Here is a 26,089-nt window from a genome sequence, read left to right on the forward strand (position 1 = left end):
CTCCTTACCTGTGTATCTAATAAAATCCATCCCATAGAGGTGAGGATTCTTAAGGTAAGGCAATTGCCCCTAAGACAGGGAGACATTCTAATTTTTTGCAACCCCATAGATTTAAATCACTTAGTGGGAGTTGTCTTCTCAAATATCTCTCCACCCATAATGTTTCCAAATCTGAAACATGTAGCTATAGAGATTCCATCACATCCTCCATCTCATCTTCTCCCAAATATCTCTTTGCCTGCCTCTAGAGATGTAAAATGGGTTGTGCTGGGCCAGCATGGCATGGCAAATGGGCAGCCCGTGCAAAATGCGAGTCGTGCCATGCTAGCCCACGGGTTGTCCTAGGCTATGCCTCCCTCCCTAGGGATAACTTTGGGGGTCGGTCTAGCATAGCCCACAGCCCAAGCTCGTGCCACGTCGTGCGATGCCGTGGGGTTGGGTTACAGGCCGTGCTAGGTTGGGCTACAATTCGGGCCTTGGGCATGGGTTGAACCGGGCCAAACTGGTTTTTACCTTTTTATTTTTTTGTTTTTTTTACCTTTTTTATTTCTTTGCTAAGTAAAAGTGTAAAACTAAAATATTTAACTTTCCTTTGAGCTTTGTGAATTATTTGAAAAAATAAGAAATGCGAAATCTAACAAATAAATGAAAAAATACTTAACCAAATAAGAATGAAATAACAAAGGGAAGATACATAGGAATTTTATTTTATTTAAATTTGAATTATACAAATTACAAAGCATGTAATAGTTGGATACCTGGATGAATGAAATATGAAAATTGGAAAATGGAATAAATTAATAAAATATAAAAAATACAATATAGTTACAAATTGAAAATACAAAATTACATTGTTATAAAATAGCAAATAAATTAAATAAAATTAAAACAAAATTTACAATAATTTGAAAAATGCTATACAACTATTGAGTGAGTATACAAAAAATATTGGTTTCATCATTTTTCTGATTTTTCCTGTTGTTCATGACTTTCATCATTTGCTTCAGGTGAAATATCAGGTGTAGTGTCATGCCCTCCTTTGTCTTATAATCTGTCTTCAACATAAAATCAATTTATAAAGCAGATACACATCTCTATACTTTTATCATTCATACAGCTTATCTCGTCCTCCAATACCCTAGTACTTTCACTAAAGCACGACTATGATGGAATTATAGACACTAGAGGGGTTAGTAGATCATGTGTCATGGCAGCAAGAATTGAATATTTTTTTGAATGTTCACTCTACCAAGCTAAATATCAAAATTTTTTGTTCCCTCACTTAAAGTAAAAAAATTTGCTTGTAAATAAAAATTAAGTTCAGTAAACGAACTTGTTGAGGTAACGGATTTTTTTTCTTCTATTTACTAAATAAAAAGATTTTCTCTTCTACTATTAGGTTCAAGTTCAGAAGTAGAAGATGCAACTGTACAGGTTGTGGAATTATTTCCTATTACTTTAGATTCATATAAACTGTACAGTTCAAATAATAAACTATTAATTTATACTTTTTTATTTCTAATTTCAATATTCATATTTTTATAATATGTTTTAAGTAAAATATCTAAACCATCTTTCCTAATTCTAGGATCTAATATTGTAACTAAGCAATAAATAAGAGAAATATCCTCCCAATATTTTTAAATTTATTTTCTATTACTTCAATAATACTTTTAAATTGTGGATTATTTCTATATTTTGCAAAACAATCACTAATCACCATTAATTGATAAGGTAAATTACAACTAGTTTGATAATAAATACCCAATAATTTATCAGTTGCATCATAAAAATGTTTTAAAAAATCTCTTACACAATTTGTCATTTCCTAATCTTCCTCAAATATAATATCCTTAGGCATTTTTGCATTATAAAAGTCACTAAGAATTTGTTTGTAAGAAATATAACTTTCTAACATAGCATAGGTAGAATTCCATCTATATTGAACATCTAATATAAAATGTTTATATTTAACATCTTGTTTTCTTGCACCGAAACTCTTAATATATAATACAATTTCTAATTTTAGAAATATGAGTAGAAATAATATTTAAAGCATTTTGAATACACAAGTTTAAGATGTGACATATACATCTAATATAAAATAATTTACCATTTAAACATGATTTTAATTGATATTTTAAAATATTGACTGTTGAATCATTATTATTAGCATTATCAAAACTAATAGAAAATATTTTATTCTCAATTTCATAAGCAAGTAAAGTATTTAAATTGCTTGTAGCAATAACTGGGCCGATATGTGGTCATTAAAGCCTAGTACAACTTAAAATTCTTTTATTTAAAAGCTAATTTTCATCAATAAAATGACCAATAACACAAATATAACTTATGTTAAATTTAGAGGTCCAAACATCGGAAGTAATTGCACCCTTAAAATGAAGATTTGATAACATACTAATTAAATTTTGTTTATATGAATAAAGAATTTTTAAAGCATATGATCTAATAGTATTCCTAGAAACTTTTTTATATTGTGGATTTATAGAATTATGTAACTGCTTTTCAAGGTTAGTATTTTTAGCTAACAAAAATAGTTGTTCAGCATGTACACTGTATTTTTCTAATTCTTGCCTTATTTTTTCTTTAGAATTTTTAAATGTACCAAAACCCCCGCATAATTTGTGTTTGTGTTGTTTCTCTCCCTTTTTCATCTTCTTTTTTCTCATGGTTGAGCAAATGTTTGCTTAAATGGCCAATACCACTCTTGCTACAATAGCTAAAGTCTTTTCTACATTTTTGTCAAACAACTCTTTTCTTTTCCCTTCAACATCCTCTACTTTAAATATTTTTCAAACCGGACTAATCAACTTAGAGGCCCTCTTTTCTTTCCCCTGGTATCAATACTAGGGGTGAAAGTTTCATCGATATCAATAGCATTCATATCGGTGCTAACACTATCATGATGCGACTAAATATCGCCAACATTGAACATGTTGGGGAATTGGTTGTGGGAGGATCTAACCATTTTTTTTTAATTTAAAAAATAAATAAAATTAATTTAATTGGACTTACCTAGGTTGTCGGTTCGGAATCCCAACTTGATTTCAATAGTTGAAGCCTTTCAACTCTAAGAGTCCAAGCCTCTCAAATTGCTAACTTAAGATACTTGAGTTGGTTGAGCAAGCCTTCTTCTTGTTGAAACTTCAATAAAGTTGAGAATTTGAGAATCGGTCAATCAGAGTTCAAAGAATGTATGAGAGGTTGAAATTTGAGAGATTGGAAAATTGAAACTTGGGAGAATATGAGAACTAGAGGAGAGATTAAGAGAATTGTTGAATTGGTGTGATAAGAATGGTGGATGAGGCTATTTATGGGGATTAAAAATAATTCAATTACCTAAAATACCCTAAAAAGTAGCCATTTTTTAGTTGTTGAAAGGAGTATTTTGGTCATTGTCAAGTCATTTATCACTTTACCCAAAGTGCCCCTCTAAACTAGCTATTATATAGCTATTGGGGGGGGGGGGGCATTTGTTTCATTTTTTTCTCCCCCCATAACCAAAATACATCAATACCCCCCCTAAAAAAGTTGTTGGGGGTATTTTTGTAAACCCCCCCAAAAATGCTGAGACTAGTCGTTGGGGGTCATGTTGCAATTCGGCTATGCCAGTTTGTGGACTTTGAACCCCAAATCCAACATGATACAGACCATTGTGCTAGGCCTGGAATGGCCCGCATGCCATCGTGCCGTGTTGTGCCAAGTCGGACTATGACGGGCCCGATTTACACCTTTATGCCTACTCCACTGATTTTATGGTGTGATAACATTGGAACAACCTACGTTGTTGCACGCCCAGTATTCCATGCTTGTACTAGATATGTAGAAGTTGATTTTCTCTTCCTCTGAAACCTTATTCTTCAAAAGAAGATGGATGTTAGATATCTTCCATCAATTGATAGACACCAAATATTTTGACTAAGCCTCTCCCTAACACCTATCATGTACTACTTAGATCCAAGCGAGGTTGTTAGAAACCAATTAGAGAACTTTCCTTATTTCTATTAAAATACATATTAAGGAAGCGGTCAAGAAATTTTCTCCTTTTTTAAATTTTTATTTTTTTATTCCATGTCATTTCTTAAACTACCCAATGAGATGCACTTTCCCAATAACCTAAATACTTTCTTCTCCTAAAATCTCCCCTAAACTACCTCTCCCACTATCCCCCACTTTCTCCAAAATTATCCCTAATTCATACTTATCTTCTAAATTATCTCTAATTCCTATTTATCTCCAAAATTATCTCTAATTTAGTAGAGAGTTTCTCTCCTAAATTATCTTTAATTCCTATTTATCCTCTCCCCTACTTTTTATCTATCTATCTATCTATCTATCTATCTATCTATCTATCTATCTATCTATCTATCTATCTATCTATATATATATATATATATATATATATATATATATATATTAAAACAAAGCGGTTAAGAAATTTTCTCCTTTTTTTGAATTTTTTATTTTTTTTATTCCATATAATTTTCAAGACAACCAATGAGATGCATTTTCCCAATAACCTAAATAATCTATTCTCCTAAAATTTATCCAAAACTACTTCCCTTACTTTCTCCAAAATTATCTCTAATTCCTATTTATCTTCTAAATTATTTTAAATTACTATTTATCTCCAAAATTATATCCAGAGAGTTTCTCTCCTAAATTAACCCTAACTCCTATTTATCCTCTCTGCTACTTTTTATCTATATCAATCTAAAGAAAGTTTGGATAAAAAAATTTAAGAATTATTTAAGTATTCTCAAAAAATTATACAATAACTTTAAAATATTTATTAAAAACACAAAAAATAATTTTATGTTTAAACAAATATATCATAAAATTATGTACTAACAATTTAATTATATTTTTCTGGATTATCAATTTAAATGTTTTTCAAATATTTAATAACATGTAATAAATTTAAATAAATAAAATTCAAATAACAAAAAAAATTAAATATTATATAGATTATTTAAATATTGAAATAACTAAATATTTATCACAACTTGATTTTAAATAGTTAAAATAACGAATTTATGTAATAAATTGAAAAAAATCAAAGTAAAAAATAATTATAACATAATATTGAAACTAATAATAATTTAATATATTACAAAATTAATAATGAAATTATGTAATCATAGTAAAAATTATGATTTTATGGATAATTAAATTCAATAAATAATTAATATTTTAAAATTTAAATATTTTACATATTAATTAAGTATTTAAATAAATAAATATTTTAAATAACAAAATATTTTACATAAATAGAATTTAAATAGTTAAAATAAAGAAAATATGTAATAGATTTAAAAAATCTGAAAAGTAGAAATAGTTATAACACAATATTGGAATGATTAATAATTTAATATTTTTACATAATATTGTAAATAATTAATTTCACATATATCAAGTAGTTATTTGGGAAAATAACTCAAAAAATTAATGTTTATGAATAATAATTTTAAATTCTTAATCAGTATTTATTATATAATTATATATACTAAAATTAATATTTATTGTATTTTAGTAATTATGTATTGTTTCTTGTGATAAATGTATTTCCAATGATTATGTATAAACTTATTTCGTGTTGTTATTTAATAGAAACTTTCAATAATTATTGGAGATTAAATTACTATTATTGAAAATTTTAAATTTAATTTATTGTACTTAGTGTGTTTATTGTATTTATTGTATTTTTGTTATAAGTTATTGATTAACATTTATTAGGGATTTGAGATTATACTATTTATTGACTAAGTTAATATATTTAGTACTTATTGTATTTTTGTAATTTTTGTAATTATTGTATTTTTCAATTGTTATATTTATTTCTATTATGTATTTACCATTGGATTACTCACATTTTGTCATTGCAATAAAAATTATGTCAATTATTAGAAAATAAGAAAATTCTTATCCAACCTTAATTTCTAAGATAAATTTTATTAAAAAGTAATGGGACTTCGAAGGTTGTCTTATTAGAAAATTAGATACACTTTCCAAAAAGATGATAATCTTCAAAACATGTGCAAGTTAATATTTGTTGACTCTCAAGTATATTTTTATCCTCTTATGTTTATATAACTATAATTAATATTTATTCAATAAATTTATCATTTTTTTTTGCAGGGGGATGATATAGAAGTCAAAATATATACTGCAAAAATTGAATAATTTTGGAACGAGTTAAGTGAGGGTGTAGTATATTGCATTTTAGGGTTGATGATTGATTGTGTTGATTCTATTTATACATTGATACATATTAATATAAAATTACAATTCTCTAAAAATACAAAAAATATATGTAGTATTGACAATTGCATAGAAATCCCCATATACAAGTACAATTTTGTTACGTTTGGTTTTTATAGATATGTTTCAGTTTATTCTTTTCTTAAATATATTAAAAAATATATCATTTTTCTAACATTTGTATCTAATATAGATGTCATTGGAGCAATCATTTATATGGGTGATACTTCCCTGTTGTATCCAAATTAAAAAAAAAAAGAAAATTCTTTTATTAAATCAACAATATGTTTGTTTAATATGCTTTTGTATAGTGTTTAATATTTATTTATTTAAATATTTTACATATTATTTAAGTATTTAAATAACTAAATATTTCAAATAACAATTATTTAACATAACTAGATTAGTTAAAATAAAGAAATTATGTAATACATTTAAAAAAAATCTAAAAAGTAGAAAATAATTATAACATAATATTGAAATTAATAACAATTTAATATTTTTATGTAATATTGTGAATAATTAATTTCACTTACATCAAGTAATAATTCAAGAAAATAACTTTCAAAAAAATTAATATTTATTAATAAATATTTTAAACTCTTATTCTGTATTTATTATATAATTATATACTAAAATTAATACTGATTGCATTTCAGTAATTATTTATTATTTTTTATGATAAATGTATTTGCAATAGTTATGTATAAATTTATTTTGTTTTGTTATTTAACAAAAAATTTCAATAATTATTGGAGATTAAGTTACTATTATTGAAATTTTAAAATTTAATTTATTGTACTTATTGTATTTTTGTTATAAGTTATTGATTAAAATTTATTAGAGATTAAACTATTATTTGAGGTTATACTATTTATTGAATAAGTTAATATGTTTTTGGTACTTATCGCATTTTTGTAATTTTTATAATTATTATATTTTTTATTATCAATATATTTTCAATAATTGTATATTTTTGCTATAAATTTTCAATAATTATTGGAGATTAAAGTATTGTTATTTATCATAGATGAGACTATTAGTTTAGTTGAAATTATGAGTATTCACGAGTTGGTTTGGTTAGGTCGTAAGCTATTTGGCGAACCAATTTGACCTAGTCAGGTTAGGGAGTTGGTAAGTTGAAACTGACTAACCTTTTATGAAAAACTGAACCCAGTAAAAAATTACAATGCAATTATTAAAAATAAATTAGAAAATTAGATTTATGATATAAAACATTTTAGACTAATAAATATGGCAAATTTTCCACTTTTCCATATTAAAAATTATATATATATATATATATATATATATATATATATATATATATATATATATATATATATATCAATGGTTACTGATGTAGCGCGATCCGGTCACTCCTAGCTGGCACTCACGTGGCTCCTGAGAGGTACCTGAAATGAGGGGGAAGAAGAAGAATTCCTGGGGGGTTTGCCCGGCGGGAACACTCTGACGACTAAGTCAGTATTCTGTGTGAGAAGCAAAGGGAAGACGAAGGCTAAGAGTGCAGATTGCGCAAGTGATTCAAAGATACCTTGTTCCTTGAGAATAAGCCCCTTATAACAGAATTCCGTCGCATCAGGCCCTCTGGCTTCTGACAGGGGAGGTATAACTGCCACTGTCAGTCTGCCACAGCCGTTACAGGCAAGGCTGAGGTGGCACGCGTGGAGCCGTCGTCGCAGGGTACGTGCCTGTCAGGTGTAAGACACCTCCTAAAGGTGGCAGCCGCGACGACGTCTGACGAGGGACATGGCTGTTGTCCCCAGATTTGTCGGGTACGGTGGTCGGGCAGGAGATCTTTCTGCGGTACTTCGAACTACCCTTTCGCGAGTTACCCTGTGCCGGGCTATCCCATAGGCGGCGAGCTGCCTGTGGCAAGCTATGCCGAGTTGTCTGGCCCGAAGTGTTTTCACCCCGGGGTGCCTAGAGGTGGGTCAGTGAGCTCCCGTCGGGGAGTGGCCCGAAGTCCATCGGGAGGAGCTCGGGTATCGAGAAAGGTCAGGGTACCCCGACCTCGAGGCACCCCGAAGTGCCTTGACCCCGGGGAGGAGATGCAGGCAAGACGACTTCTGGCGAGTAGTTTATCCGCCCAGTTGCCGAGCTCAACTCGGTGAGACCCTCCCCCCGAGTTGTGGTTATGTTAGTTGCGCTGTCACGCTGAGTCACTGTTTGAGCAAGGTCACGCCCACGTGTACCCGTGCTGCGAGGTCAGGCCAAATCACCCTCCATCAGTTACGTTGTTCGATTTTGGTCGGTTTACAAATGGCCAAAGTGAAACTAATCCAACTTGGTTGAATTGGAAAATTTTTGAACCAAAGCTAACCTAAAATACTAGAAAACTGACCAACTCGAGTCGAGTTAATCGGGTTGAACGGTTTCATTAGTTTTATGAATAAAATTAACTGAAATTAATTATTGTTATTTGTGTATTATAATTTTTTAAAAGTAGTATATAAAATATGAATAATTATTAATTATTTTAAAAATTGAAAATATAAAAAAATTGTATACTCTTATGTGTTTCTATTATGGTCATTTACTAGAACACACCTTTAGGGACAACAATTTCCCCATCCCCGAAAGGGACCTAACTTCCTAGACTAGATGGGGTTGGGGATGGGGATTGTTTTGGCAAGGTGAGGGCGGACACAGGGAATAATACGAATCCCAGGTTGGGGTTGGGGTTGGAAATGGGGATGGGGATTGAGGTTCCCGCCCCGCCTTGACCCTAATTATATATATATCAAAACATAGTTAAAACATTATTTATAATTTAAAATTTTTATTTATTTTAAAAAATACTATTATCTAAAAACATTTTGGGTATTCAGGTCCTCATGAGGAACCTATCCCCGTCGGGGATCGGGGATGGAGGTTAATTTCAGAATCAGGGTTGGGATGGGGAACATGATCTCCGCCCCGTTGCCTTTCCTACACACCTTTATAGTTTACATATTTACTTAAACATACCTTATAGTTTTCATTTTACTAAAACATCCCATATATTTTACAACTTATTTACTTAATCAACAATTCATTAAGGAACTTTGTTTTGACATTAGGCCCATGATTTTTATTCCAAAAATACCCTTAACACTTTATTTTGTATAAAAAACAAAATTGACCATATATAGCCAATAGAGTGGTTACCCGTATCTTATTAAGGGCAAAAATGGTATTTTTTATTTTATTTTCTTTTGATTAAATTTATTTAAATCAACATTAGGGTCAACACTATCATTTTCCACTATCATCTAATGGAAGACTGATTAAATCCATTCCAAATTATGTGGTGTTTTAGTAAAATGGTAACTATAGGATAAATTTTAGTAAATCCATGAAACTATAAGAGGCATTTTAGTAAATGACCCTCTTTATTATTTAGCTTTCACTTAATAAATCCCATGCATCGCACAGGTCCCCACTAGTATCTATTTAAAGAAAAGTTTGGATTAAAAAATTTAATAATTATTTAAATGTTCTAACAAAATTATACAATAACTTTAAAATATTTATTAAAAAACATAAAAAAATATATATTTTTACAAAATATATCATGAAATTATGTACTAACAATTTAAATTATGTTTTTCCAAATTATCAATTTAATGTTTTTCAAATATTTAATAATATGTAATAACTTTAAATAATAAAATTCAAATAAAAAATTAAATATTTTATAGATTATTTAAAAATTTAAATAACTAAATATTTATCATAACTAGATTTTAAATAGTTAAAATAAAAAAATATATAATAAATTTAAAAACTCTTCAAAGTAGAAAAACAATTATAACATAATATTGAAATTAATAATAAATTAATATATTACAGAATTAATAATGAAATTATGTATTAATAGCATAAATTATGATTTTATGGATAATTAAATTGAATAAATAATTACTACTTTGAACTTTAAGTATTTTACATATTATTTAAGTATTTCAATAAATAAATATGTTAAATAACAAAATAGTTATAATATAATATTGAAATTAATAATAATTTAATATTTTTACTTAATATTGTAAATAACTAATTTCAATTATATCGAGTAATAAATTGAGACAATAAATTTAAAAAAATAATATTTATTTATAATAATTTTAAACTCTTAATTTGTATTTGTTTTATAATTATATATACTAAAATTACTATTTACTATATTTCAGTAATTATTTATTGTTTTTGTAATAAATGTATTTTCAATTATTATGTATAATTTTATTTTGTTTTTCTATTTAACAGAAAACTTTTAATAATTATTGGAGATTAAACTACTATTATGAAAATTTTTAAATTTAATTTATTGTACTTATTGTATTTATTATAATTTTGTTTTAACTTATTGATAAATTTTGATTAGGGATTAAATTATTATTTGAGATTATACTATTTATTGACTGAGTTAATATATTTTTGGTACTTATTGTATTTTTGTAATTATTGTATTTTTTTTAATTATCAATATATTTTCAATAGTTGTGTATTTTCGTTATAAACTTTCAATAATGTTCGTGAGTTGGTTCAGTTTGGTCGTAGGCTATTTGGCCAACCAAATTGACTTGGTTAGGTTGGGGAGTTGGTTAGTTAAAATTGATTGACCTTTTCTGAAATCCAACCCACTCAAATTATATTTGTTTGGGTCAATTTTTCTGGTTTAGTCAGTCCGTTCAAAAGGTTTAACCTTAAAATTTAAATTTAATTTAAAAAACTACAATGCAATTATTAAAAAATAAATTAAAAAATTAGATTTATGATATAAAACATTTCAGACTAAGAAATATGGGAAATTTCCCACTTTTACATATTAAAAATTATATTTAAAATATTAATATATATCCATTGTTAGGTCGTTCAATTTTAGTCGGTTTAGAAATGGCTTGATCCAATTTAGTTGAATTGGGAAATAAGCTGACCTAAAATACTAGAAAAACGAGCAACTCAAGTCGAGTTGATCGGGTTGGTCGATTTCATCAGTTTGAAGAATAAACCTAACTGAAACTAATTAGTTATTTTTGTATTATAAAAATTTATTAATAGTATATAAAATATGAATAAGTATTAATTACTCAAAAAGTTGAAAATATAAAGCAATTGTATACTCTTATGTATTTCTATTAGGGTCATTTACTAGAACACACATTTAGGGATGACAATTTTCCCCATCCCCGACGGGGACTCGACTTCCCTGACTCGATGGGGTCGGGGATGGGGATTGGGGTCCCCTCCCCAACCTCGAATAACTATTAAATGTTATTTACATTAAATATACTATTATATTTTTATATTATATATATCAAAGTATATTTAAAACATTTATATAATTTAAAATTTTTATTTATTTTAAATAAATTTATTTAAAAAAATACTCTTATCTGAAAATATTTTTGGGATTCGGGTCCCCATGGGGAACCCATCCCCATCGGGGATCGGGGATGGGGTTAATTTCAGAATCAGGGTCGGGGACGAGGAATATGATCCCCATCCCGTTGCCATTCCTACACACCTTATAGTTTTACATATTTACTTAAACCTACCTTATAGTTTTCATTTTACTAAAACATCCCATATATTTTACAACTTATTTACTTGATCAACCTTTCATTAAGGAGTGTTTGTTTTGCCATTATACTCATGATTTTTTATTCCAAAAATACCCTTAACACTTTTTTTTTTCATTGAAAACAAAATTGGCCAAATATAGCCAATAGAGTGGTTGCTCATGTCTTATTAAGGGCAAAATTGGTATTTTTATTTTTTTTTATTTTCTTTTAATTAAATTTATTTAAATAAACATTAGGGTCAACACTATCATTTTCCACTGTCATCTAATGGAAGATTGATTGGGGGTGTTCTGTAACGTAAATGAGAAATTGAGTGGTGTGTTTTCATCCATACCACAGGTGTGGTGTGGACGAAAACACACCACAGCCCAACAAGTTAGTTGTTTTACACTATGACAAAAATGTGTGGACCAATCCAAACCACACTTCTATGGGCGTTCTACAAAGTGTGGTGCATTTAAGTCCACACCTTGTGTTTGATTCTATGCTTCTCAACTACAACATATAAGATAACCTATGCCATTAATTATTAAAAAATAATATTTTATTTTTTAGTAATATACATAATATAATAATAATAGTAAATTGCTAAGAATTTTAATAATTAATAATAATTAATACTATTAAATAACACATAATAACATTAATATTAATAATAAATGAGTAGTAAAATTAATGATATTTTATAATATTAACAACAATATTAATAACATTTAATAATAAGTAATAATATCAATAACAATTAATATTAATTATTAATACTAACAAAAGTAATATTCAAAACTTAATAATTATATAATAATAATAACATTAATTAATATTATTTAATAATAAATAATATTTTTAATAATGATTAAAAATTATTAATATTAACAAAAATGATATTCAAAATTTAATAATTAATAAAATAATATTTGAAACTTAATATTTTATTAATAAAATAAAATAATATATAAAACTACATTTATTTGACAAATTGTAATTAAAATTTTCATGCAAGATCATATAGCATGATATATGCAATTCAAAAAAAAATGTTGATTTCATCTAAGTCAACTGAAAGTTAAGCATCCAACTGAAGGTCAACCATGCCAACATCATGTAATGTAAAACAAACAAAGTCGAATGCATGAAAATGCAAGAAAATCAGAAAAAAAATTGCATGAAATTTGCAGAAAATTTTTAGAAAAATGCGTGAAAATGCATGAAATTTGCAGAAAAATGCAATAAAATCAGAAAAAAATTGCAGAAAATTTGCTTCCAACCGTCCATTAAGTGGGCCCCTGTATCACCTTTATGAATTAGATTATCCAAATAGTGATGACTCCTGGGAAAAGGTTTCCTAGTAGCTTTCCCTGCACAACCAACTCTATTTCTGCAATGTGGGTGGATGTTGCAGTTGATCATCCAAACTCTCCACCCTCTAATGGTGCCACATGTTTAATCCTCTAATCACATCACCCTTGCACTCCACTCTGTATTGATATGCACTCAAAGTTCTTAACTTCTTTATCTCTCTCTTATTTTCCATCACCCTAGACATAGCCTAAACATCTTGACTAGAAAACGTATTTCCATATTTCATTGTCTCAGATCAAGTGTTTTTTGCAACATTCTTTATGAACTTTGACTGGAATAATAATGTTTACAAGTAGAAAAACAAACTTGAGTAATGTTTCTAAGGTTGCATTTGACTCTCCCGAAAATAAGGCTTTTTCTCCTTGGTTGGGCAGAATACAAGGAGAAAAGGCTGGTTACTGGTTATTATCCGGATAGATGGGCAAAAGTTATAGATACAAACTCCTTTTCTCTTATCCCTGTAAGTATGGGTCAATGGCTCAGATGTGTAATTGTTGTCGGTAAAGAAAGAAGTCAGAGCTCTTATATCTTATTTTTGATTCTTTTGTCTATTTATTTGACAGGGAGATCAAAACTCTCCAGGTATTATACCATTGGCCATCAAGGATGTATTCAGCATAATCCAAGATGTAAGTGGATCTATGAAGTTTGTAAAATTGATGTCCACCATGTTTTGAAGGTTGAAGTATGTGCATAAACTGCTTGTCTTCACCAAATTATCTTGTTGGTTTATGCCAAGAGACCCACATTTTTCTTTCTATTTCTTATCATTTTTCCATCTGCTCTCTCTCTCTCTCTCTCCTAGTGCTTTCTTTGTATATATGGCTAATTGTTTTTCTTTCTATGGGACGTATCTGGTTGCTAAAGTGATTTTTGTTTCAGCTACTGGCCATTTATATAAACCCACTCTTAAGAGTTTTTGTTTCTGTTTTTTCTATTGATATTCTATAGAAAATAATTCCAACAAACCCAACTTTCCACAAAACTGAACAGTAGGGAAAGGCATGGAGTATAATTAGGATGACAGTACAGTCACATCTTATCCTATAATATTATATATCCCCAAACTAATAATTCCCTATTATTGACCCCTGACTCCTAGAGTTACTATTTCTGCTTAATGCTTCTATGAAGATTAAAAACTATTTGTTTGAAGAAAAACAACAGCATAGAACTTGGGATCCTGGTGAATCATAAAACATGTTTTAATTATATATCCGAACAACAGATTCATTACTCCACGATCGAGATCATGCTGATTTTTTCATTCCCAAATTTTTTTACCAACTCAGCAACCCAAATTTCTTTTATAATAAATATTAGAAAACAGATATTCATTCAAGATCAAGTCAGGCCATTGTAATAACTATTCCATGAGGCTCAATCTTTGGTCCAGAGGGGCGGGAAAAGTTAAGAAAAACAAAAAAGCACAACACCAACAAACACAAATCTAAAGTTCTGAAAAAGAACACTGATGGTCGATGCAGCAAGGTTGAATACGAACACCAACGTATGTTTGCAGAAAAGAATACAAAAGAAAGAAAAAGAAAAAAAAAAAAAAGAAGCCAAGGTAGCCGAGAAGGAGCACTTACTGCTGGAAATTCGATGCAGCAAGGTTGAAGTTGCAGAAGCAAGTGAGCACTGATGGTCGGAGTTGCAGCGGCAAGCACCAGAAGCAAGCAGCGGCGAGCCTATACTGCAACAGTAAAAAAAAAATGGTTACATAACATAAAATTTATAGGTGAAACACAGGATTGATGAATGAGAGTTGCATGGTTTGATCCACGAGAAAAATCAGTTGAGGAGATTTTGGCCCGTGGTGTGGACGAATCCACGGGATAGCGTGGGTCCATCCACACCACAGGCAAACCGAACAGCTATTTGAGTGTTGCGTGTTCTGAAACGCAATAGATCGCGATGCCGAACACCTCCTAATTCCTAAAAGAGTTAAAGAAAATAAAGATTCTTACTAAGGTGATGTTTGACATTGATGATGATTTCTCCTTGCCAATTATACAGAAATCATGGAATAAGTGATTTTTGAAAAATCATGATCAAAAATTGTTGTTTGGTATCATTTATGCCATGTAAACTAATTTTTGAGAAATTAACTTTGAGTTTGTTTGGTACTGATTTTCAAGGGCCGATTATTTTTTGTATTAAAGTTATTAATTATTATTCAATGCCATATTGGATCATGCCATCTTCAAAAAATTGGAATCGATCACTTAAATTTCAATAATCGACTTTTAGCTGATTTCCTAGAAATTGGCAATATCGGCCAACCAAACAAGAAAGAAAACACAGATGATTGAATTTCTGATGTAGATCCTACGTGGTGCCGATTTGTAGTAAATCATCATTGATTTCAAACATCACATAAAAAATATAGATTAATTTTCAAGAAGGGAAAATATATGATATGGAAAAGACATGGTAACAAAAGAGATTTTGGAGTAGGGACAGGTGTTATTTGTCTCATTAAGTTAGTAGGGATGAAGGCAGATTTAATTAGGTTGTAGGAAATCCGGAGTGCTTTGCAGTTTTATTGTAAACGCATGCAATTGGACACAATATTGGGGTGATACTCTTGAATGTTAGGTCCCAATCAACCTACTCTCAAACATATATGGCGTTACTTCCCCTGGATGGGTTATGGCCTTATGGGGTGCAATTTCTCTCATTGTTTTTGGTTGCAAGAAATCAAGGCTGTAAGTTAATATCCAATTTAAGGATTTTACACAATTACACTGCTTTGGGCCTGGATTTTAGGTCAGACCACTACCCAAATTGCTATTCTACAAGAAATTTCTACTTTTCATTAGGGCGACCGAAAAAAAAAAATTTGTTAAAAACCTCAGTGCATTATGGGTATTAATCCATGTTCCTGAATGATAATGATTGGCCACTTGAAACTCCCAAGAATTTCTTTCATAAAGGCTGACAGAATTGCAGCTGCCATTGCTTGGGGTTTCAAAGGTATTAGAAATGATGGGGTGAAGATGGTTGAAACTTGAAAGAACAATGTAATATGTAGGGAGGATGGGGCTCCACAGTCCACACGGTACTGATTTCATCCTTATCAGATAGAATTCAATTCTTTGTAATGAACTTTGTTCCTTTTCTCCTAATTACTTGGAAAGCATGAGATCCATCCTTTGATTCTGGTGTTTCTGGGCTCCACATGGTCTTCACTTAGTAGTCGTGGAGTCTCGAGCAGATATATGATCCACCCAAGTCCTCATGAATTAAGACAAAACTCAATATATGACCCAAGTCAAGTCTTGACTTAAAAGTGGAAAGCATGAGCACGAGGTCCAGCGAAATCCTCATGAATTAAGACAAAACTTAAAACTTAATATATGACCCAAGTCTTGACTTAAAAGTGAAAAGCGTGAGCACAAGGTTTTTAGATCCTTTGTTTCTAGGTTGAAAGTCAGATTCAACCGAATTTTCATTCTGCTTGTCACGCCTATTTTCATATGTCTCGAGAGAGTCCATCAATTCTGTTGGTGATAGTGTTTTTAAATCCTTTGTTTCTTCTATCATCGAAATTATTTGATCATATCTCTATGTGCAAGAGATTAGAATTTTTTCGACTATTTTCTTGTCAGAAATAGTCTCCCCATAAGCTCTCATTTGATTTACTATTTCTTTTATTCTAGAATAGTAATATTTTGCAGTCTCATTATCTTTCATCTTAAGATTTTCAAAATCCCTTCTAAACTTCTGCAATTTAACAGTACGTACCTTGACAGATCCTTGAAACTCCTCTTGCAGTGTATCCCATGCTTCTTTTGCAATTGATGCGCCCATGATTCGAGGAAATATCTCCTCAGCCATTGCTTGTTGTAAGCAGAATAGTGCTTGACAATCCTTTTGTTGATTTTCTTCATAGATCTTCTTTTGATTTGCTGAAAGAGTAGAGGTGTCTTCAGCAATGCAGAATCCCTCATCAACGATTCTCTAGAAACTTTGTGACCGAAAATAGGTTTTCATTTTGATAGACCAGAAGTCATAGTTTTCTCCATTGAAGATTGGAAGAGAAAGGGTGGAACGATTGGCTTCTGCACACATATTGTTTAGAAGAACTCACGCCCAAAAGATTTGATCGAACGGGCTCTGATACCACTGATGGTTGCTAATGATAGTAACAACAAATACTGTAAAAAAAAATAAGATAGAAAAACAAAATAGAACTTGGTTGAACGAGAGAAAGGTTTTGTAGTATTCTGGTATTTCTCTCTGATACCTCAAATCAGTACAGAAAAGGGGATTTTATAGTAGATGGAGTCGATTGAAACTGAACCGACATACATGAACAAAGACTCATTAACTCACCTAGGGAGAGGTATCGGCAGACTTTGGAAGATACAACGACTTGTATCGAAATGGAACAAACATTGAAAAGAGACTTTATTGTTATTCGAGGTGACTGAATCACCGACTTCTGGAAATGTGAAACAACATTTAATACTCCTCCTTGGTGCACATTTCAGCAATTCCAATCATGTTTCGTAACAATTCGAACTTGCCTTTTGGTAGAGCCTTTGTGAATATGTTAGCTAACTGTTCTTCAGTTTTGTAATGTTTGAGCTCTATTTCTTTGTTTCCTTTTGCTTCTCTGATAAAGTGATACTTGATGCCAATATGTTTGGTTCTGCTGTGAAATATGAGATTCTTTGCCATTGCAATAGCAGATTTGCTATCACAGTAGATTTCAGTAGCACCAACTTGTGGTTCTCCCATATCGTCAAATATCCTTTTGAGCCATATAGCCTGGCTTGTTGTTATTGCTGCTGCAATATATTCTGCTTCAGCTAATGATTGGGCAACAGTTGCTTACTTCTTTGAAGCCTAAGAAAATATCCCTGATCCAAGTGTGAAAGCATAACCAGATGTGCTTTTCATGTCATCTATCGAACCTGCCCAGTCACTGTCAGTGTAGCCAATGAGCTTAGAGTCATGTGTGACTCTGTACCAAATTCCATAGCTCTTTGTTCCTTGCAAATACCTTAGTATTCTTTTAGCTGTTCCATGATGAACTTGACTTGGATTCTGCATGAATCTTGATAGTAGACTAACTGCATACATGATGTTTGGTCTTATAGCAGTTAAATAGAGAAGGCTTCAAATCATACTTCGAAATTGTGATTCATTTGCCTTTGGTGAACCATCTTCCTTTTTGTATGCTTTAGTGTTGTCTAATGGAGTGGAGATTGTTTTACACTCCTCCATTTTGAATTTCTTCAAAAGAGTTTCTGTATACTTCTTTTGTGAGATAGATGTCCCTTCTTCTTCTTGAGTTATTTCAATTCCAAGAAAATAGTGCATTAGGCCTAAATTAGTCATCTCAAAAGTCTTCATCATGTCTTCCTTGAACTTCTTGACCATCTTCTCATTATTTCCAATATAAATAAGATCATCAACATATAGAGAAACAATGAGAGTGTCATTTGTACCTTGAGTTTTGATGTAGAGTGTTGGCTCACTATAGCTCCTCCTGAATCCTTGCTCCAAGAAATAATTGTCGATTCTGCTGTACCAAGCTCGTGGAGCTTGTTTTAAGCCATATAGTGCCTTCTTTAATCTGAGAACTTTGTCTTCTTGTCCTTGCACCACGAACCCTTGAGGTTGCTCCACATAGATTTCCTCCTTAAGATAGCCATTGAGGAATGCAGATTTCACATCAAGTTGAAAAGTTTTCCATTTCTTCTGTGCAGCAAGTGTTATCAATGCCCTGATTGTGTCAAGGCGAGCAACTGGAGCAAAAGTCTCATTGTAGTCAATACCGTATTGTTGTGAGTGTCCTTTGGGCAGTTATTGTAGTATCTATTTATATGAAAAATGTTAGGTAGTGCATACCCTTAGCTCCAATCGGATTGATGTACTTGATAACATTTATTGTAAATGAATAAAAGTGCATAATTGATTGATGTGATTTGGTGTGTTTCTGTGTAATATCCTTAAACTAGACACTTATGAGACTTGTATTAGTTTAAAATCTTCACAGTTTGTTGGATAGATTTGTGGAGATTTATCTTGCCAATGCTGACATTGATGCGCCGCCAAATTAGTTGGGGTGGCTTGTCTAAGCTGCCAGGGTGAGACTTGAGGTACATGCAGTGTGAATTTTCTTGAAACCTTGAACCGGACCAAATTCCAGTATTTCCCTGGACCTTGGAAATAGATGAACAAAACTGTAATATTACATTTGACTTATAGACTCAATTATAATACTGTACTACGTGTCAGATTAGACTGTATTTGATATGCCAATCAATGAGATCTTTAAAGGAGGTTAAAACCTGGACTACAAGAGAATGAGAATTTAATGGCGTTTTTCTTACTAGCATTTATATAACCGCCACTACATATTATATTTAATGGCGTTTATTAAAATGCCACTATCCATATAAAAAATGCCATTATATACAATTTTAAGTGCCAATTATTAAAATGCCATTAAACGTATATTTAAATTGCTGTTAAATATATGGTTTCTTAAGTGGCATTTATTAAATCGCCGTTTAAATCACATTTAAAAGCCATTAAATATCGGCATCTTTTAACCATTGGTCTCACTTCTACATCAATGGTGTACATTTAACTTCATTGGAGAAAATATATGCAACAAAAATTAGCGCGTGGATACCAATTTCTTCCCGCGAGTGAGCCCATTTTTCTTCCCTTTGGCAACATGTCTCCCGCTATACTACCAAAGCCGCATTCATCAGTTCAAAGCGGACGTAAACATAAAAGGGGTAAGAAGGCTGTGAAGGGAAGAGGTAAGCTGAAGAAGTTTGTGTTTTGTTGTGCATTTTTGTGGTATTTTCTACGTGCTTTTGGATCAATGTTCAACTGAGGGATTTAATTTTTGCGTGCTTTTGGTCTTTTGTGGTGTTTTCTGCTAGTTTTTCGCTCAAAACTAGCGTGTTCTTCTCTCCTGTAATGCAAATCTCTGCAAGATACATTGAGTTCGGCTGTGCATGTCGTCATATCTTCGGCCATTGGTCTTCTGATGCTTGAAACTGGTTAGTTCAATTTTGAACCTATGCTTGTTTCATTTTAGGTTCTATTGGCTTATTTTGATTTTTGTGTGTTTTTTTTTGGTAAAACATTTGGGGAGCGTGTTGGAAACATGAATTTTAATAGATAGATGGAAACCCCTATCTGAAGATGCTTCTCTCTCTATCTTTCAATTCTATAATCTTGAGGGAACAATGCACAATATGCAAAACATTGCTTCAGATGTGGTGCAAGATGATTATAGCTCAATTTCAAGGCTGCCAAAAAAATTCCACTTCCATCTTCAAGTAAATTCCCATGGTCTCTTATGGACAACCAATCCTTCTCTTCTCTCTTAAACCTCAATAGTCCTAAAACTTTTGCTGATAAAGGTAACTCACCACACTTCTTCACAATCTCCTTTCCAATGCCCACTAAGTTTGGAGCCTCTTTTTCTGTTCTGAATGCTCTTATGCTAAACAGTTCCCAACAATCATCCTCTGATAGACCCCCCCCCCCCCCCAATTTGTACGAGTCCACTGTTCCCATAATACTTGCCACTTTGGTACTACAAGTGGTCATGATGAGGGCAGATTTGGCCCTCCAATGATCTTGTGACACCTGGCACCTCAGAACAAGTAGGTGGCACTCGGTACCACTTTGGCAACAACTTATCTTTACTAAGTTGATGGTGTCCCACCAGGCGTAGCCTGGCACAGGCGCGGCCCGGCATAGGTGCGACCTTGTCACAGGGGTAATTCTATAGCGGAAGAAACTTGTGCGGCGTCCAGGCCAAGGTAGGCCAGGACAAGCCTTTGTGTGCTTAGAGGCTAGGAGTTGCCCGATGAGATGGCTCCACCAAGGTTAGTAGCACTGCATCATGACCTCAAGTCGCATGGCCAGGGCACTCTACTGGCTCTGGCCGGTCCATGGGAGGCGCCGCTTACGTGCTAAAGGGGGAAGGCCATGATGTGAGGTGACTAGGCGCCAATGAGGTGACTTGGCATCAATGTGAAGGGTCTCCTATATGCCGATGATGATGGGCACCTGTGTGCCATGTTGAGAGGCAACCACTTGGGCCGGAACACACCCGTGCGCTAGGGGCAACGGGATAGCTCAATCAGCTTGGGCATGGGGCTAGCGTGGTGAAGGGTCATGTTTGAGCCAGACCCGCATGCCAAGCCTCCCTTGAGTGTCGGTAGCAATGCTGGTCCATGCACTGTCCCCATGAGCATGTGTGTGCCCATGAGGAACCCTAGTAGCCATGCTAGCCATTAACCAGGGCCGCCCCGCAAGGGGAGTTGGTCTAGGAGTGCCAAGGTTAGGCACCCAAGGAGGTCGACCACCCCTCCTCAAAGAGTATGTTAAGCTTTCAAAGGTCTGCCTGAAGATGACATCAGTTCTCCCAAAAATCTTATAGGCGAAAATGATGGTGATGTCCCTTAATGTAAGCCTGCCAAGCGTAGGCAAGGCTAAGCCTGTGTCAGACCATAACAGGCTCCCCCACTCAACCCATTGTCGACCTCGACAATGGTCCTTCTCATGAATGGGCGTTTGTGTCCTGCGCCATCCACTTCTCCGCCAGTTCCAGGGCTCGCCTGGCCAACCCGGGTCTCGCCTATATTGGTGTCCATTTATAGGGACGAAACCATTTCACCATGCCGGCCTACCTGGACTTCACCCCTTGTGTTGAGGTTACTCAAACCGCACAATGGCTATGCCGTTGAACTATGAAAGAAGGGCTCTTGAAGAAATTGTGTGTGGTGCTTCGCGGAGGTCCGCCCCATGTATCATCTTACCTCAAGGCTCGACCGTCTTCTTGGTAGCTTTTCGGTGGTGTTACCGAACACGCTGATAGGTCTACTCCTCATGTTGGCGAAGTGTCCTGGGTACCCTTTCACCATGCTGGCCTGGAGACTTCACCTCGCCGTGTGCAGGTTACTCAAACCTAGTCCATGGCTTATGCTCTCTTAGCCCTCGAAATTACACTTCACCATGCCAGTTCGGGCTACCTCTTCACTCCAGCGGGACCCAATGTCCTGCTGCCTAAAGGAGACCTGACCGCTTTGAATGCGAGTGTGGCAACTTTTACCCATGATGTTGCCAAACATGCACTCGCCTTGTGTTGAGAGTTGTTGCTACGAATGTTCCGCCTTTTTGAACTGAGCATGTCCACTTGATGTATTGCCGGTGTAGGGCCACCATGCTCTAACGGCCAGTGTACCCACATTCCTATCGAGGCTCACGCGTGTGCCCCTGCATGAGTACAACTACCAATGCGTCTACCCCCGCAAGGGAAGCTATTTTTAGGGTCAGTGGAATGGGGACACGAACAATGAATGGCCTCTTGCCAAGCCTGATCTGAATTCTGCTCGATCCTGTGTGGAAGTGCCTAGGGACCGCACCCCACAATGTGCTGCTTGTCGAGATGACCGCTTCAATTGGCTCTGGGCTAATCTGCTTGACACCAACTGCGACAGCAATTGGCTAGCTCACTCTGATACCAACTGTCACGGGGATTGTTCTATAGTAGAAGAAACCCGTGCGGCGTCCAGGCCAAGGTAGGCTAGGACAAGCCTTTGTGTGCTTAGAGGCTAGGAGTTGCCCGATGAGATGGCTCCACCAAGGTCAGTAGCACTGGATCATGACCTCAAGTCGCATGGCTGGGGCACTCTATTGGCTCTGGCCGGTCCATGGGAGGCGCCGCTTACATGCTAAAGGGGAAAGGCCATGATGTGAGGCGACTAGGCATCGATGTGAAGGGTCTCCCGTATGCCGATGATGATGGGCACTTGTGTGCCATGTTGAGAAGCAACCGCTTGGGCCGGAACACACCCGTGCGCTAGGGGCAACAGGATAGCTCAATCAGCTTGGGCATGGGGCTGGCGTGGTGAAGGGTCATGTTTGAGCCAGGCCCGCATGCCAAGCCTCCCTTGAGTGCCGGTCCATGCACTGTCCCCATGAGCATGCGTGCGCCTATGAGGAACCCTGGTAGCCATGCTAGCCATTAACCAAGGCCGCCCCGCAAGGAAAGTTGGTCTAGGAGTGCCAAGGTTAGGCACCCAAGGAGGTCGACCACCCCTACTCAAAGAGTACGTTAAGCTTTTAGAGGTCTGCTTGAAGATGACATCAATTCTCCCAAAAATCTTATAGGCAAAAATGATGGTGATGTCCCTTAACATAGGCTTGCCAAGCGTAGACAAGGCTAAGCCTGTGTCAGATCGTAACAACTTGGCATAGGCACAACTTGGTGGCCTGGCCCTAGCACGACCTAGCCTTGGCACGAGCTGGCAGCCTGGCCCTGGCGCGAGCTGGCGGCCTGGCACAGGCGCGACTTGGCCTAGGCGTGACCTGGCGGCCTGGCACAAGTGCGACCTGACAGCCTGGCCCAGGCACCACCTAGCAGCCTGGCCCAGGCATGACCTGGTGGCCTGGCCCAGGTGCGAGCTGGTGGCCTAGCATAGGCGTGACCTGGCGGCCTGGCACAGGCGTGACCTGGCGGCTTGGCACAGGCACCAACCTGACAACCCCGAGGAGCTCACCACCGTACCCACATTTTACGGGATTGTGACTTGTAACGGCTATATTAGCTCACCCACTCCCCGAGTCAGGCGGAAATGGGCAACCTTACCAGTTGATGGCTTTATCCCCACTTAACACGAAAGCAGGTCCCATCACAACGGGAATCCAAGAACTTCTCCACCTAACCCACGAGGATTCCAGTATATAAAGGCCTCCCCCCCCCCAGGGGGGAAGAGAGAGGAGATGAGAGGATAATCTATGCTCTCTAGCTCTCTTGCAATCTAAGGTTATTTTCAGCTCGCAACCAAGTGCTAACTTAGTATCGGAGCGACCTCACCGGTTTAGCAACCCCGGGTCCTCTGACATTTGGTTCCTCGCAAGCCTCTAAAAGAGCAACAAAGCTCATCAAGGTAGCTCACCACCAGGGAGATCGGCATCAAAGTAGCTCACCACCAGGTAGCTCGGCACTAGGTAGCTCACCACTAGGCAACTCGACACCAGGCAGTTCGCCACCAGGCAGCTCGCCACCAAGGAGCTCCACTTCAGCCTCTGAGTCACAGGCCACATGGGAGCAGACCAAATGACGAGGTACTTAACCAAAAAAATTGATACGTGACTAGAAACCGTTACATCAGGTCACTATAATTTTGCTGTCCCTTGCTCCACTCATTAACACCTTATTCAGGTCCTCCCACTTATCAGGATCCTCGTTCTAGACATCATCTAGAATGAGCAAAACTCTCATCCCATTTAATACTTCTTGCAGACGACGCTGCAGAATGCCCTTATCTGATACATCAGGTTGCTCCCAGTGGCACATTGAATAATTTGTTGAGTAAGCTTTATGACGTTGAAATCATCAGAGACGCAAATCCAAATTCTGAGATCAAAGAGACTCTTCACCCTTTCATCATTGTAATTTGTAAGCCAACTGAGCAAGCGTTGTCTTGCCGAGGCCCCCCATGCCAAGTGCCAACGATGGGAATGACTGAAATTTCATCTTGATTATCAATGTTGTCCACCAACAACTTTACCATCTCTTCTTTATCATCATCTCTTCCATATACTTGTGATTCAAGTACAATAGAAGAAGTTTGTCTATCTTGATCACTCTCATAATTGTTACTAGTTCCACCCTCGCTCAGATGAAATTTGGACCTCTCAGCGGCAAGTTCATCTAATCTCTTCATAACATCTTTAATCTTGTGGCCCGTATACGAGAGTTGAAAAAAATTGGATTCGAAGAAGAGAACTTGCGTACCTTAGTAGTGGGAAGTGTGTGTTTTTTCCCTTTCCCTTTCTCTTTCTCTATCCAAAGTAGAGCTTCAGTTGCAAACTCATCTAATAAATACATCATCAGCATCATAGGCTGCGTCTTTGAGCTTCCAAAGCCAATCTGTAATTGCCTTATTCTTCGACTGCTGCTCCTCCGCATCTTCAAGCACAGCTTCAATCGTCCAAAAGATGCTTTCCAGATTTTTCAGTTCCTTCTTGACACCCGTTATTAATCCATATTCCTGAATGATTGGATTCTTGAAACTCCCAAGAATTTCTTTCATAAAGGCTGACAGAATTACTACTTCCATTGTTCTGGGATTTCAAAGGTATTAGAAATGATGGAGGTGCAGATGATTGAAACAACAAGAACAGAGTGTAATGCGCAGGGGGGAACAAAGATAATGAATGTAGAGAATCAAAAAATGAGGTAGGGAGTGATTCTTTGTAATTAACGTTGTTCCGTTTCTCGTAATTACTTGGAAAGCATGAGATCGATCCATTCTGGTGTTTCTTCCGGGAATGATCCAAGTAATTAACCTTGTTTCAGATATTATGAAGTCTTGTGTGCGTGGGCTCCACACGGTCTTGACTTAGAAATTGACTCTCGACAAGCAAATATAAGACCAGCCGACAAAGCCAAAACGTTGGCTGTCCACTTTCGATAGTCTGGGCTATCCACAGTCTCGCTCCACATGACACGTTAGTCCGAGTTAACTTGGAGTAGGAACTGCAAACGGTACCCGATTATCCGATTTTAAATTCGATTTCAATCCTATTAAGTCTTATTCGAATTTGAACCGTTTATAATTGCATCAAATATGCATTTATCCTTATCCGATTTGATATAATCTGATTCGATTCGATATATATATATATAAAAGGTATATTTATTGGGTGTGGGTCCAGCCCATATGAGGGGCCCACCCCACTTTTATTTGCTCCCAAAAGGAGCCACATAGTGGTTCCACCTTTTTTGATTTGGGGATCATCTATTTGTAACCACCGTTGCAAGATGCTAAGGAGAAGAAAACAGAGGATATTCGAGGGAT

The 26,089-nt window shown here is 34.7% G+C and overlaps 1 long non-coding RNA gene across 2 annotated transcripts; it reads right to left on the reverse strand.

Moving 5' to 3' along the window:
- On the reverse strand, nt 1-25,545 carry LOC148790741 (uncharacterized). Of its 2 annotated transcripts, XR_016077133.1 has the most exons (3): nt 25,024-25,545; nt 14,825-14,928; nt 1-3,165 (listed from the first exon to the last, which is right to left on the reverse strand). It is a non-coding gene; the product is annotated as an uncharacterized LOC148790741 (long non-coding RNA). The 2 variants fall into 2 exon arrangements; XR_016077132.1 differs by lacking the exons at nt 1-3,165; nt 14,825-14,928 and adding an exon at nt 17,625-19,064.
- Nucleotides 25,546-26,089: the final 544 nt, after the last annotated feature.

Source organism: Nelumbo nucifera, chromosome 6 (assembly GCF_055504915.1).
Source record: "Nelumbo nucifera cultivar China Antique chromosome 6, China Antique-T2T, whole genome shotgun sequence".
Taxonomy (NCBI): Eukaryota; Viridiplantae; Streptophyta; class Magnoliopsida; order Proteales; family Nelumbonaceae; genus Nelumbo; species Nelumbo nucifera.